This window comes from Amborella trichopoda, chromosome 1 (genome assembly GCF_054954075.1).
Source record: "Amborella trichopoda isolate Santa Cruz 75 chromosome 1, AtrichopodaSantaCruz75HAP2 v2.0, whole genome shotgun sequence".
In the NCBI taxonomy this organism is placed as follows: domain Eukaryota; kingdom Viridiplantae; phylum Streptophyta; class Magnoliopsida; order Amborellales; family Amborellaceae; genus Amborella; species Amborella trichopoda.
Window position 1 is genome coordinate 17,958,697 of NC_142336.1, and position 15,000 is coordinate 17,973,696.

The window sequence follows — 15,000 nt, forward strand, 5'->3', positions numbered from 1 at the left end:
ACGCAACGGCGCAACCTCGGGACTGCCACCCCACCGTCATCCAGAGCGGATCGTGTCAAGGAGGGAAGCAGGACTTCTTCCGGCTGCTTCGGGCGGTATATCGCATCTAAGACGCGGATGTACAGCAGTCGAGATAGCTTCCCTAGCCGCACCCGGAAGCACACCGTCATCCTGCTGCCTCGCAGATCGGATCCACATGGAGGTCGACCTTCATTCCCTACAATTGTTTGCATGCGTTCAAGGGGAGGGAGGGAGACGCATACGTTTACCTGGTTCCGACTCTCCCCAAGTATGTTTGATAGCTTAAAACATGAGAAATTCAAGAGTGGCCGCCATTCCACCGAAACTAGCACACAAATGTTTTCCTAAGGGGCAAACCCATCCCACCACACCACCATGCCCAGTGCACAACGACGTGCGCGCCCAAATCAGCTTTCCGGGGGCAAACACACGGTGGAGCATTGGAACTCAAGCTCCTGCACTGCCCGTCCTGGCCCATAAGACGGTCTGGGCGCGTCGTCCTAGTGCATCGGAATAGCTGGCGAGGTGGGATGGGACGGCCCGGAGCACACCACGGTGCAATGTGTGGCGTGGATGGTGGGCACCGAGGTACGCGTCTACGCACGGTGTCGCGAGTGCCCGGGGCATTACGCACACGTCTTGGGTAGGGGGCAACCGGGTGCGCGTCAAGGCACGACGCATCACCACACGCACGATTGAAAGCAGCGGGGCTCGAGGGCCGGTGAGATGCCCGAGCAGAGCACACCAACGCACCATGGATCGAGGGCCCCTGGGCACACGGCGTCACGAGAGCCCACTGGTGGGCGAGAAAGGCAGACCCAAGCAGTATGCCAGGTGAGCACCTATCTGGCTAACTAGGCACAGCGCCACGAGTGCCTACAGAGCTGAACGAGCTGGAAGCACCCACGCAGTAAGGGTAGGCACACCCACGCTGAAAGGGTTGACGGCTGAGTGGTGAGCACAGAGGTGTGCGCCTAAGCACAGCGCATGGAGTGTCCACGAGTCATCCCAGGAAAAGCACAACCAAGCAGTATGAGCCTGGAGGGAAACGAGTAGCGCGCCTAGGCACCTCGCTGTGAGTGCCAACGGGTTGAACGAGCTTGGCACAACCACGTGGCATGGGTGGCGAGCACCGAGGTGTGCGACTAGGCAGAACACATCGATGGTCTACGGGTCAGCCAAAGCAGGCCCACACCGACGCGTTGGCATGACGCCTTACCCAAATCACGTACCTCAGCCTCGTCCCAACCTGGTGCCCAACCTTCCCAATTATGTTTCATGGCTTAAAACACCTGACATTCCTGAGTGACACCTGTTGGGTGTCAAACTAACCCACATCTGGCCTCATCACGACCCATACCACCTAAATGCACAATGTTGCATCCTGGGGTGCCTCACCACCACACGAAAGGTTGAAGGCAAGGAGCCTCGAGGGCCGGCGGGATGAACGAGCAATGCAAACCCACGCAGCATATGTTGAGGGCCCCATTGTGTGCACCTAGGCACACGGTGCCACGTTGGCCTACGCGTAGCCCGAGCAAGGCAAACCCGCACAGTTTTGCTGGTGGACGCCGAGGTGTGCACCTAGGTACACGGCATCGTGAAGCCCTGCCGGTCGCCGAGATAGGGACACCCAAAATGTACGCCTGGTGTGCTCGCAGGTGGGTGCCTAGGCACAACGAAACAAGGGCCTCCAAGTTGCCCGAGCTGGGAACACCCGCGCGGTATGGGTGGCGAGCATTAAGCTGTGCGCCTAGGCACAATGCATCAACGGTCCACAAGTACGCCGAGACGAGGCACACCCGTGCAGTATGCGTCGTGAGCACTAAGTTATGTGCCTCGGCACAACGCATCGAGGGACCACAAGTCAGCCGAGGTAAGGAAAACCATTGGAGTATGGGATGAGGGCTCCGCGGTGTGCGCCTAGGACCACGGCGCCGCGGAGGCGTGAGGGTTGCCCCATCAAGTCACACCCACGCAGTTTGCAAGGTGGACACCGAGGTATGCGCCTAGGCAAACGGGGTCGCGAAGGAGAACGGGCTGACCGGCTAGGCACACCCACGCAGTATGCCTGGTGGGCACCGAGGTGCGTGCCTAGGCCCACGGTGGGATGAAGGCCAACGGGTTGCCTGAGCTGGGAACACCCACGAGGAATGCCAGGTGGGCACCGAGGTGTGCGCCTTGGAACAGCGCATCTAGGGTCCACGGGTCAGCCCGAGCAAGGCAACCCCACGCAGTATGGGTTGAGAGCTTCGTCGTGTGCGCCTAGGCACCACGGCGACGTGATGGCTTGCGGGTTGCCCGAGCAAGGCCAAACCACGCAGTTTGCCTGGTGGGTAGCGAGGTGTGCTCCTAGGCACGTGGCGTCGAGCTGTGCGACTTGACTGAGCGCATCGAGGGTCCACGGGTAAGCCAGAGCAGCCCACAACCACGCTTTGGCAGCACGCCTAACACAAATCACATAACTCAGCCTCGTCCCAACCTGTTGCCCACCCTTCCCAATTATGTTTCATGGCTTAAAACACCGGACATTCCTGAGCAATACCTGTTGGGGGTCAAACTGGCATACATTTGGCCTCATCACGACCCCAGCCACTTCAGTGCATAATGTTGCATCCTAGGGTGCATCACCACCACACTCAAGGTTGAAGGCAGGGAACCCTCGAGGGCCGGTGGGATGAATGAGCAAGGCAAACCCACGCAGCATGGGTTGAGGGCTCCATGGTGTGCACCTGGGCACACTGTGCCACGTTGGCCTCTACTCGTAGCCCGAGCAAGGCACAACAGCACAGTTTGCCTGGTGGGCACGGAGGTGTGCACCTAAGTACACGGCATCGCGAGGGCCTATCGGGCGCCGAGCAAGGCACACCCAAGCAGTATGCCATGTGTGCACCAAGCGGTGTGCCTATGCACAACGCAACAATGGGCACCAGGTTGCCGGAGCTGGGAACACCCGCGCGGTATGGGTGGTGAGCACTAACATGTGCGCCTAGGCAAAATGGGTCGACGGTCCACAAGTCAGCCGAGGCGAGGCACACACGTGCAGTATGCGTGGTGAGCAATAAGCTGTTTGCCTCGGCACAATGCATGGAGGGACCACAAATCTGCCGAGGTAAGGCACAACATTGCAGTATGGGTTGAGGGCTCCGCGGTGTGCGCATAGGCACACGGTGCCGCGGAGGCGTACGGGTCGCCCTATCAAGACACACCCGCGCAGTTTGCCAGGTGGGCACCGAGGTGTGCGCCTAGGCAAAGGGCGTCGCGAAGGAGTACGGGCTGACCCGCTAGGCACACCCACGCAGTATGCCTGGTCGGAACCGAGGTGGGTGCCTAGGCCCGAGGTGGGATGAAGGCCAACGGGTTGCCTGCGCTGGGAACACCCGCGAGGTATGCCACGTGGGCACCGAGGTGTGCGCCATGGAATAGCGCGTCTAGGGTGCATGGGTCGGCCAGAGCAAGGCAACCCAACGCAGTATGGGTTGAGGGCTTCGTCGTGTACGCCTAGGCACACGGCGACGTGATGGCTTGCGGGTTGCCCGAGAAAGGCACAACCACGCAGTTTGCCTGGTGGGCAGCGAGGTTTTCTCCTAAGGCACTTGGGGTCGAGCTGTGCGACATGACAGAGCGCATAGAGGGTCCACGGGTAAGCCAGAGCAGGCCACACCCACGCTTTAGCATCAAGCCTAGCGCAAATCACATACCTCAGCCTCGTCCCAACCTGTCGTTTCCCACCCTTCCCAATAATGTTTCATGGCTTAAAACACCAGACATTCCTGAGGGACACCTGTTGGGGGTCAAACTAGCATACATTTGGCCACATCACGACCCAAGCCGCTTCAGTGAACAATGTTGCATCCTAGAGTGCATCACCACCACACGCAAGGTTGAAGGCAAGGAACCTCGAGGGCCGGTGGGATGAACGAGCTAGGCAAAACCCACGCAGCATGGGATGAGGGCTCCATTGTGTGCACCTAGGCACAAGGCGCCACGATGGCAAACGCGTGGCCCGAGTAAGGCGCACCTGCCCAGTTTACCGGACACCGAGCTGTGCACCTAGGTACACGACATGGCGAGGACCTGCCGGTCGCCGAGCTAAGCACACCCAAGGAGTATGACATGTGTGCACCAAGGCGTGTGGCTAGGCACAACGCAACAATGGGCTCGAGCTTGCCAGAGCAGGGAACACCCGCGCGGTATGGGTGGTGAGCACTAAGTTGTGCGACTAGGCACAAAGCGTCGACGGTCCACAAGTCAACCGAGGCGAGGCACACACGTGCAGTATGCGTGGTGATCAATAAGCTGTTTGACTCGACACAATGCATCGAGGGACCACAAGTCTGCCGTGGTAAGGCACAACATTGCAGTATGGGTTGAGGGCTCCGCGGTGTGCGCCTAGGCACACGGTGCCGCGGAGGCGTAGGGGTTGCCCTATCAAGACACACCCACGCAGTTTGCCAGGTGGGCACCGAGGTGTGCGCCTAGGCATATGGCATCGCGAAGGAGTACGGGCTGACCGGCTAGGCACACCCACGCAGTATGCATGGTGGGCACCGAGGTGTGTGCCTACGCCCACGGTGGGATGAAGGCCAACGGGTTGCCTGAGCTGGGAACACCCGCGAGGTATGCCACCCGGGCAACGAGGTGTGCGCCACGGCATAGCGCGTCTAGGGTGCATGGGTCGGCCAGAGCAAGGCAACCCAACGCAGTACGGGTTGTGGGCCTCGTCGTGTAAGCCTAGGCACACGGCGACGTGATGGCTTGCGGCTTGCCCGAGCAAGGCACAACCACGCAGTTTTCCTGGTGGGCAGCTAGGTGTGCTCCTAGGCACGTGGCGTCGAGCTGTGCGACATGACAGAGCGCATCGTGGGTCCACGGTCAAGCCAAAACAGGCCACAACCACGCTTTCGCAGCATGCCTAGCACAAATCACATACCTCAGCCTCGTCCCAACCTGTTTCCCACCCTTCCCAATTATGTTTCATGGCTTAAAGCACCAGATATTCCTGAGTGACACCTGTTGGGGGTCATACTGGCATACAGTTGGCCTCATCACTACCCAAGCCACTTCAGTGCACAATATTGCATCATACAGTGCATCACCACCACGCGCAAGGTTGAAGGCAGGGAGCCTCGATGGCAGGTAGGATGAACGAGCTAGGCAAACCCACGCAACATGGGTTGAAGGCTCCATGGTGTGCACCTAGGCAAACGGTGCCACGATGGCATTCGCGTAGCCCGAGCAAGGCACACCTGCACAGTTTGCCTGGTGGACAACGAGGTGTGCACCTAGGTACACGGCATCGAGAGGGCCTGCCGGTCGCCGAGCTAAACACACCCAAGCAGTATGACGTGTGAACTATGGTGTGTGGCTAGGCACAACGCAACAATAGGCTCCAGGTTGCCCGAGATAAGAACTCCCGCGCGGTATGGGTGGTGAACACTTAGCTCGGCGCTTGTGCCCAACGCGTTGACGGTCCACAAGTCAGCCGAGGCAAGGCACACCCGCGCAGTATGCGTTGTGAGCACTAAGCTGTTTGCCTCGGCACAACGCATCGAGGGACCACAAGTCTGCTGAGGTAAGGCACAACATTGCAGTATGGGTTGAGGGCTCCGCTGTGTGGGCCAAGGCACACGGTGCCGCGAAGGCACACGGGATGCCCCATCAAGACAAACCCACGAAGTTTGCCAATTGGGCACCGAGGTGTTCGCAAAGGCAAAAGGCGTCGCGATAGTACGGGCTGACCGGCTGGGAAAACCCACGCGGTATGCCTGGTGGGCACCGAGGTGTGTGCTTAGACCCACGGTGGGATGAAGGCCAACAGTTTGCCTGAGCCGGGAACACCCGCGAGGTATGCCAGGAGAGCACCGAGGTGTGAGCCATGGAACAAGGCATCTAGGGTCCACGGGTCAGCCCGAACAAGGCCACCCCACGCAGTATGGGTTGAGAGCTTCGTCGTGTGCGACTAGGCACACGGCGACGTGATGCCTTGCGGGTTGCACGAGCAAGGCACAACCACGCAGTTTGACTGGTGGGCAGCTAGGTGTGCTCCTAGGCACGTGGCGTCGAGCTGTGCGACATGACGGAGCGCATCGTGGGTCCACGGTAAAGCCAAAGCAGGCCGCACCCATGCTTTGGCAGCACGCCAAGCACAAATCACATACCTCAGCCTCGTCCCGACCTGTTTGCCCACCCTTCCCAATTATGTTTCATGGCTTAAAACACCAGGCATTCCTGAGTGACACCCGTTGGGGGTCAAACTAGCATACGTTTGGCCTCAACACGACCCAAGCCAACTCGGTGCACAACGTTGCATCCTGGAGTGCATCACCACCACAAGCAAGGTTGAAGGCAGGGAGCCTCGAGGGGGGGTGGGACGAACGGGCTAGGCAAACCAACGCAACATGGGTTGAAGGCTCCATGGTGTGCACCTAGGCACACGGTGCCAAGATGGCGTTCGCGTAGCCAGAGCAAGGCACACCTGCACAGTTTGCCTGGTGTACACCGAGGTGTGCACCTAGGTACACGGCATCGAGAGGGCCTGCCGGTCGCCGAGCTAAGCACACCCAAGCAAGTATGCCATGTGTGGACTAAGGTGTGTGGCTAGGCACAACGGAACGATGGGCTCCAGGTTGCCCGAGATGAGAACACCCGCTCGGTATGGGTGGTGAGCACTGAGCCGAGCGCCTGGGCACAATGCGTCCACGGCATACAAGTCAGCCGAGGCAAGGCACACCCATGCAGTACGTGTGGTGAGCACTAAGCTGTTTGCCTCGGCGCAACGCATCGAGGGACCACAAGTCTGCTGACGTGAGGCACAGCATTGCAGTATGGGTCGAGGGATCCGCGGTGTGCGCCGAGGCACAAGGTGCGGCGGAGGCATACGGGTTGCCCCATGAAGGCACACCCACGCCATTCGCCAGGTGGGCACCAAGGTGTGCGCCTAGGCATCGCGAAGGAGTACGGGCTGACCGCCTAGGCACACCCACGCAGTGTGCCTGGTGGTCACCGTGGTGTGTGCCTAGGCCCTCGGTGGGATGAAGGCCAACGGTTTGCCTGAGCTGGGAACACCCGCGAGGTATGCCAGGAGAGCACCGAGGTGTGAGCCATGGAACAAGGCATCTAGGGTCCACGGGTCAGCCCGAACAAGGCAACCCCACGCAGTATGGGTTGAGGGCTTCGTCCATTGCGCCTAGGCACACGGCGACGTGATGGCTTGCGGGTTCCCCGAGCAAGGCACAACCACGCAGTTTGCCTGGTGGGCAGCTAGGTGTGCTCCTAGGCACGTGGCGTCGAGCTGTGCGACATGACAGAGCGCATCGTGGGTCCACGGTAAAGCCAAAGCAGGCCGCACCCATGCTTTGGCAGCACGCCAAGCACAAATCACATACCTCAGCCTCGTCCCAACCTGTTTGCCCACCCTTCCCAATTATGTTTCACGGCTTAAAACACCAGACATTCCTGAGTGACACCCGTTGGGGGTCAAACTAGCATACGTTTGGCCTCAACACGACCCAAGCCAACTCAGTGCACAACGTTGCATCCTGGAGTGCATCACCACCACAAGCAAGGTTGAAGGCAGGGAGCCTCGAGGGGGGGTGGGACGAACGGGCTAGGCAAACCAACGCAACATGGGTTGAAGGCTCCATGGTGTGCACCTAGGCACACGGTGCCAAGATGGCATTCGCGTAGCCCGAGCAAGGCACACCTGCACAGTTTGCCTGGTGGACACCGAGGTGTGCACCTAGGTACACGGCATCGGGAGGGCCTGCCGGTCGCCGAGCTAAGCACACCCAAGCAGTATGCCATGTGTGCACTAAGGTGTGTGGCTAGGCACAACGCAACGAAGGGATCCAGGTTGCTCGAGATGAGAACACCCGCTCGGTATGGGTGGTGAGCACTAAAGCCGAGCGCCTGGGCACAATGCGTCCACGGCATAAGAGTCAGCCGAGGCAAGGCAAACCCATGCAGTATGCGTGGTGAGCACTAAGCTGTTTGCCTCGGCGCAACGCATCGAGGGACCACAAGTCTGCTGACGTAAGGCACAACATTGCTGTGTGGGTTGAGGGATCCGCGGTGTGCGTCGAGGCACAAGGTGCCGCAAAGGCATACGGGTTGCCCCATCAAGGCACACCCACGCCATTCGCCGGGTGGGCACCAAGGTGTGCGCCTAGGCATCGCGAAGGAGTACGGGCTGACCGCCTAGGCACACCCACACAGTGTGCCTGGTGGTCACCGAGGTGTGTGCTTAGGCCCTCGGTGGGATGAAGGCCAACGGTTTGCCTGAGCTGAGAACACCCGCGAGGTATGCCAGGTGGGCACTGAGGTGTGCGTCATGGAACAACGCATCTAGGGTCCATAGGTCAGCCCGAACAAGGCAACCCCACGAAGTTTGGGTGGAGGGCTTCATCGTGAGCGCCTAGGCACACGACGACGTGATGGCTTGCAGGTTGCCCGAGCAAGGCACAACCACGCAGTTTGCCAGGTGGGCAACGAGCTGTGCGACTTGACAGAGCGCATCGAGGGTCCACAGGTAAGCCAGAGCGGGCCAGACCCACGCTTTGGCAGCACGCCTAGCTCAAATCACATACCTCAGCCTCGTCCCAACCTGTTGCCCACCCTTCCCAATTATGTTTCATAGCTTAAAACACCAGACTTTCCTGAGTGACTTCTGGTGGGGGTCAAACTAGCATACATTTGGCCTCAACACGACCCAAGCCACCTCAGTGCACAATGTTGCATCCTGGAGTGCATCACCACCACACGCAAGGTTGAAGGCAGGGAGCCTAGAGGGCAGGTGGGACGAACGAGCTAGGCAAACCCACGCAAGATGGGTTGAAAGCTCCATGGTGTGCACCTAGGCACACGGTGCCAAGATGGCATTCGCGTAGCCCGAGCAAGGCACACCTGCACAGTTTGCCTGGTGGACACCGAGGTGTGCACCTAGGTACACGGCATCGAGAGGGCCTGCCGGTCGCCGAGCTAAGCACACCCAAGCAGTATGCCATGTGTGCACTAAGGTGTGTGGCTAGGCACAACGCAACGATGGGCTCCAGGTTGCCCGAGATGAGAACACCCGCTCGGTATGGGTGGTGAGCACCGAGCCGAGCGCCTGGGCACAATGCGTACCCGGCATACAAGTCAGCCGAGGCAAGGCACACCCAGGCAGTATGCGTGGTGAGCACTAAGCTGTTTGCCTTGGCGCAACGCATCGAGGGACCACAAGTCTGCTGACGTGAGGCACAACATTGCAGTATGGGTTAAGGGATCCGTGGTGTGTGCCTAGGCACAGGGTGCCGCGGAGGCATACGGGTTGCCCCAGCAAGGCTCACCCACGCAGTTCGCCGGGTGGGCACCAAGGTGTGCGCCAAGGCAATAGGCATCGCGAAGGAGTACGGGCTGACCGGCCAGGCACACCCACTCAGTATGCCTGGTGGTCACCGAGGTGTGTGCCTAGGCCCTCGGTGGGATGAAGGCCAACGGGTTGCCTGAGCTGAAAACACCCGCGAGGTATGCCAGGTGGGCACTGAGGTGTGCGTCATGGAACAGCGCATCTAGGGTCCATAGGTCAGCCCGAACAAGGCAACCCCACGAAGTTTAGGTTGGGGGCTTCATCGTGTGTGCCTAGGCACACGGCGACGTGATGGCTTGAAGTTTGCGCGAGCAAGGCACAACCACGCAGTTTGCCAGGGGGGCAGCGAGGTGTGCTCTTATGCACGTGGGGACGAGCTGTGCGACTTGACAGAGCGCATCGAGGGTCCACAGGTAAGCCAGAGAAGGACACACCCACGCATTGGCAGCACGCCTAGCTCAAATCACATACCTCAGCCTCGTCCCAACCTGTTGCCCACCCTTCCCAATTATGTTTCATAGCTTAAAACGCCAGACTTTCCTGAGTGACTTCTGGTGGGGGTCAAACTAGCATACATTTGGCCTCAACAAGACCCAAGCCACCTCAGTGCACAATGTTGCATCCTGGAGTGCATCACCACCACACGCAAGGTTGAAGGCAGGGAGCCTAGAGGGCAGGTGGGACGAACGAGCTAGGCAAACCCACGCAAGATGGGTTGAAAGCTCCATGGTGTGCACCTAGGCACACGGTGCCAAGATGGCATTCGCGTAGCCCGAGCAAGGCACACCTGCACAGTTTGCCTGGTGGACACCGAGGTGTGCACCTAGGTACACGGCATCGAGAGGGCCTGCCGGTCGCCGAGCTAAGCACACCCAAGCAGTATGCCATGTGTGCACTAAGGTGTGTGGCTAGGCACAACGCAACGATGGGCTCCAGGTTGCCCGAGATGAGAACACCCGCTCGGTATGGGTGGTGAGCACCGAGCCGAGCGCCTGGGCACAATGCGTACCCGGCATACAAGTCAGCCGAGGCAAGGCACACCCAGGCAGTATGCGTGGTGAGCACTAAGCTGTTTGCCTTGGCGCAACGCATCGAGGGACCACAAGTCTGCTGACGTGAGGCACAACATTGCAGTATGGGTTGAGGGATCCGTGGTGTGTGCCTAGGCACAGGGTGCCGCGGAGGCATACGGGTTGCCCCAGCAAGGCTCACCCACGCAGTTCGCCAGGTGGGCACCAAGGTGTGCGCCAAGGCAAAAGGCATCGCGAAGGAGTACGGGCTGACCGGCCAGGCACACCCACTCAGTATGCCTGGTGGTCACCGAGGTGTGTGCCTAGGCCCTCGGTGGGATGAAGGCCAACGGGTTGCCTGAGCTGAAAACACCCGCGAGGTATGCCAGGTGGGCACTGAGGTGTGCGTCATGGAACAGCGCATCTAGGGTCCATAGGTCAGCCCGAACAAGGCAACCCCACGAAGTTTAGGTTGGGGGCTTCATCGTGTGTGCCTAGGCACACGGCGACGTGATGGCTTGAAGTTTGCCCGCGCAAGGCACAACCACGCAGTTTGCCAGGGGGGCAGCGAGGTGTGCTCTTATGCACGTGGGGACGAGCTGTGCGACTTGACAGAGCGCATCGAGGGTCCACAGGTAAGCCAGAGAAGGACACACCCACGCATTGGCAGCACGCCTAGCTCAAATCACATACCTCAGCCTCGTCCCAACCTGTTGCCCACCCTTCCCAATTATGTTTCATAGCTTAAAACACCAGACATTCCTGAGTGACTTCTGGTGGGGGTCAAACTAGCATACATTTGGCCTCAACACGACCCAAGCCACCTCAGTGCACAATGTTGCATCCTGGAGTGCATCACCACCACACGCAAGGTTGAAGGCAGGGAGCCTAGAGGGCAGGTGGGACGAACGAGCTAGGCAAACCCACGCAAGATGGGTTGAAAGCTCCATGGTGTGCACCTAGGCACACGGTGCCAAGATGGCATTCGCGTAGCCCGAGCAAGGCACACCTGCACAGTTTGCCTGGTGGACACCGAGGTGTGCACCTAGGTACACGGCATCGAGAGGGCCTGCCGGTCGCCGAGCTAAGCACACCCAAGCAGTATGCCATGTGTGCACTAAGGTGTGTGGCTAGGCACAACGCAACGATGGGCTCCAGGTTGCCCGAGATGAGAACACCCGCTCGGTATGGGTGGTGAGCACCGAGCCGAGCGCCTGGGCACAATGCGTACCCGGCATACAAGTCAGCCGAGGCAAGGCACACCCAGGCAGTTGGCGTGGTGAGCACTAAGCTGTTTGCCTTGGCGCAACGCATCGAGGGACCACAAGTCTGCTGACGTGAGGCACAACATTGCAGTATGGGTTGAGGGATCCGTGGTGTGTGCCTAGGCACAGGGTGCCGCGGAGGCATACGGGTTGCCCCAGCAAGGCTCACCCACGCAGTTCGCCAGGTGGGCACCAAGGTGTGCGCCAAGGCAAAAGGCATCGCGAAGGAGTACGGGCTGACCGGCCAGGCACACCCACTCAGTATGCCTGGTGGTCACCGAGGTGTGTGCCTAGGCCCTCGGTGGGATGAAGGCCAACGGGTTGCCTGAGCTGAAAACACCCGCGAGGTATGCCAGGTGGGCACTGAGGTGTGCGTCATGGAACAGCGCATCTAGGGTCCATAGGTCAGCCCGAACAAGGCAACCCCACGAAGTTTAGGTTGGGGGCTTCATCGTGTGTGCCTAGGCACACGGCGACGTGATGGCTTGAAGTTTGCCCGAGCAAGGCACAACCACGCAGTTTGCCAGGGGGGCAGCGAGGTGTGCTCTTATGCACGTGGGGACGAGCTGTGCGACTTGACAGAGCGCATCGAGGGTCCACAGGTAAGCCAGAGAAGGACACACCCACGCATTGGCAGCACGCCTAGCTCAAATCACATACCTCAGCCTCGTCCCAACCTGTTGCCCACCCTTCCCAATTATGTTTCATAGCTTAAAACACCAGACATTCCTGAGTGACTTCTGGTGGGGGTCAAACTAGCATACATTTGGCCTCAACACGACCCAAGCCACCTCAGTGCACAATGTTGCATCCTGGAGTGCATCACCACCACACGCAAGGTTGAAGGCAGGGAGCCTAGAGGGCAGGTGGGACGAACGAGCTAGGCAAACCCACGCAAGATGGGTTGAAAGCTCCATGGTGTGCACCTAGGCACACGGTGCCAAGATGGCATTCGCGTAGCCCGAGCAAGGCACACCTGCACAGTTTGCCTGGTGGACACCGAGGTGTGCACCTAGGTACACGGCATCGAGAGGGCCTGCCGGTCGCCGAGCTAAGCACACCCAAGCAGTATGCCATGTGTGCACTAAGGTGTGTGGCTAGGCACAACGCAACGATGGGCTCCAGGTTGCCCGAGATGAGAACACCCGCTCGGTATGGGTGGTGAGCACCGAGCCGAGCGCCTGGGCACAATGCGTACCCGGCATACAAGTCAGCCGAGGCAAGGCACACCCAGGCAGTATGCGTGGTGAGCACTAAGCTGTTTGCCTTGGCGCAACGCATCGAGGGACCACAAGTCTGCTGACGTGAGGCACAACATTGCAGTATGGGTTGAGGGATCCGTGGTGTGTGCCTAGGCACAGGGTGCCGCGGAGGCATACGGGTTGCCCCAGCAAGGCTCACCCACGCAGTTCGCCAGGTGGGCACCAAGGTGTGCGCCAAGGCAAAAGGCATCGCGAAGGAGTACGGGCTGACCGGCCAGGCACACCCACTCAGTATGCCTGGTGGTCACCGAGGTGTGTGCCTAGGCCCTCGGTGGGATGAAGGCCAACGGGTTGCCTGAGCTGAAAACACCCGCGAGGTATGCCAGGTGGGCACTGAGGTGTGCGTCATGGAACAGCGCATCTAGGGTCCATAGGTCAGCCCGAACAAGGCAACCCCACGAAGTTTAGGTTGAGGGCTTCATCGTGTGTGCCTAGGCACACGGCGACGTGATGGCTTGAGGTTTGCCCGAGCAAGGCACAACCACGCAGTTTGCCAGGGGGGCAGCGAGGTGTGCTCTTATGCACGTGGCGACGAGCTGTGCGACTTGACAGAGCGCATCGAGGGTCCACAGGTAAGCAAGAGAAGGACACACCCACGCATTGGCAGCACGCCTAGCTTAAATCACATACCTCAGCCTCGTCCCAACCTGTTGCCCACCCTTCCCAATTATGTTTCATAGCTTAAAACACCAGACATTCCTGAGTGACTTCTGGTGGGGGTCAAACTAGCATACATTTGGCCTCAACACGACCCAAGCCACCTCAGTGCACAATGTTGCATCCTGGAGTGCATCACCACCACACGCAAGGTTGAAGGCAGGGAGCCTAGAGGGCAGGTGGGACGAACGAGCTAGGCAAACCCACGCAAGATGGGTTGAAAGCTCCATGGTGTGCACCTAGGCACACGGTGCCAAGATGGCATTCGAGTAGCCCGAGCAAGGCAGACCTGCACAGTTTGCCTGGTGGACACCGAGGTGTGAACCTAGGTACACGACGTCGGGAGGGCCTGCCGGTCGCCGAGCTAAGCACACCCAAGCAGTATGCCATGTGTGCACTATGGTGTGTGGCTAGGCAGAACGCAACAATGGGCTCCAGGTTGCCCGAGATGAGAACACCCAATCGGCATGGGTGGTGAGCACTACGCACAGCGCCTGGGCACAATGCGTCCACGGCATACAAGTCAGCCGAGGCAATGCACACCCATGCAGTATGCGTGGTGAGCACTAAGCTGTTTGCCTCGGCGCAACGCAACGAGGGACCACAAGTCTACTGACGTAAGGCACAACATTGCAGTATGGGTTGAGGGATCCGCGGTGTGTGCTTAGGCACAAGGTGCCACGGAGGCATACGGGTTGCCCCATCAAGGCACACCCACGCAGTTTGCCTTCCGTGCCACGGAGGCATACGGGTTGCCCCATCAAGGCACACCCACGCAGTTTGCCTGAAGGGCACCAAGGTGTGCCGCTAGGCAAAAGGCATCGCGAAGGAGTACGGGCTGACTGGCTAGGCACACCCACGCAGTTTGCCTGGTGGTCACCGAGGTGTGTACCTAGGCTCTCGGTGGGATGAAGGCCAACGGGTTGCCTGAGCTGAGAACACCGGCGAGGTATGCCAGGTGGGCACTGAGGTGTGCGTCATGGAACAGCGCATCTAGGGTCCATAGGTCGGCCCGAACAAGGCAACCTTACGTAGTTTGGGTTGAGCTCTTCATCGTGTGCGCCTAGGCACACGGCGACGTGATGGCTTGCAGGTTGCCCGAACAAGGCACAACCACGCAGTTTGCCAGGTGGGCAGCGAGGTGTGCTCCTATGCACGTGGCGACGAGCTGTGCGACTTAACAGAGCACATCTAGGCAGCATGCCTAGCACAAATCACATACCTCAGCCTCGTCCCAACCTGTTTCCCACCCTTCCCAATTATGTTTCATGGCTTAAAACAACAGACATTCCTGAGTGACACCTGTTGGGGGTCAAACTAGCATATATTTGGCCTCAACACGACCCAAACCACCTCAGTGCACAATGTTGCATCTTGGAGTGCATCACCACCACACGCAAGGTTGAAGGCAAGGAGGCTCCAGGGCCGGTGGGATG

General features: G+C 59.5%; 1 pseudogene; it reads left to right on the forward strand.

Moving 5' to 3' along the window:
* Positions 1 to 775: 775 nt before the first annotated feature.
* The window catches only part of LOC148783659 (uncharacterized), a 20,309-nt pseudogene continuing 6,084 nt past the window's right edge, over positions 776 to 15,000 (forward strand).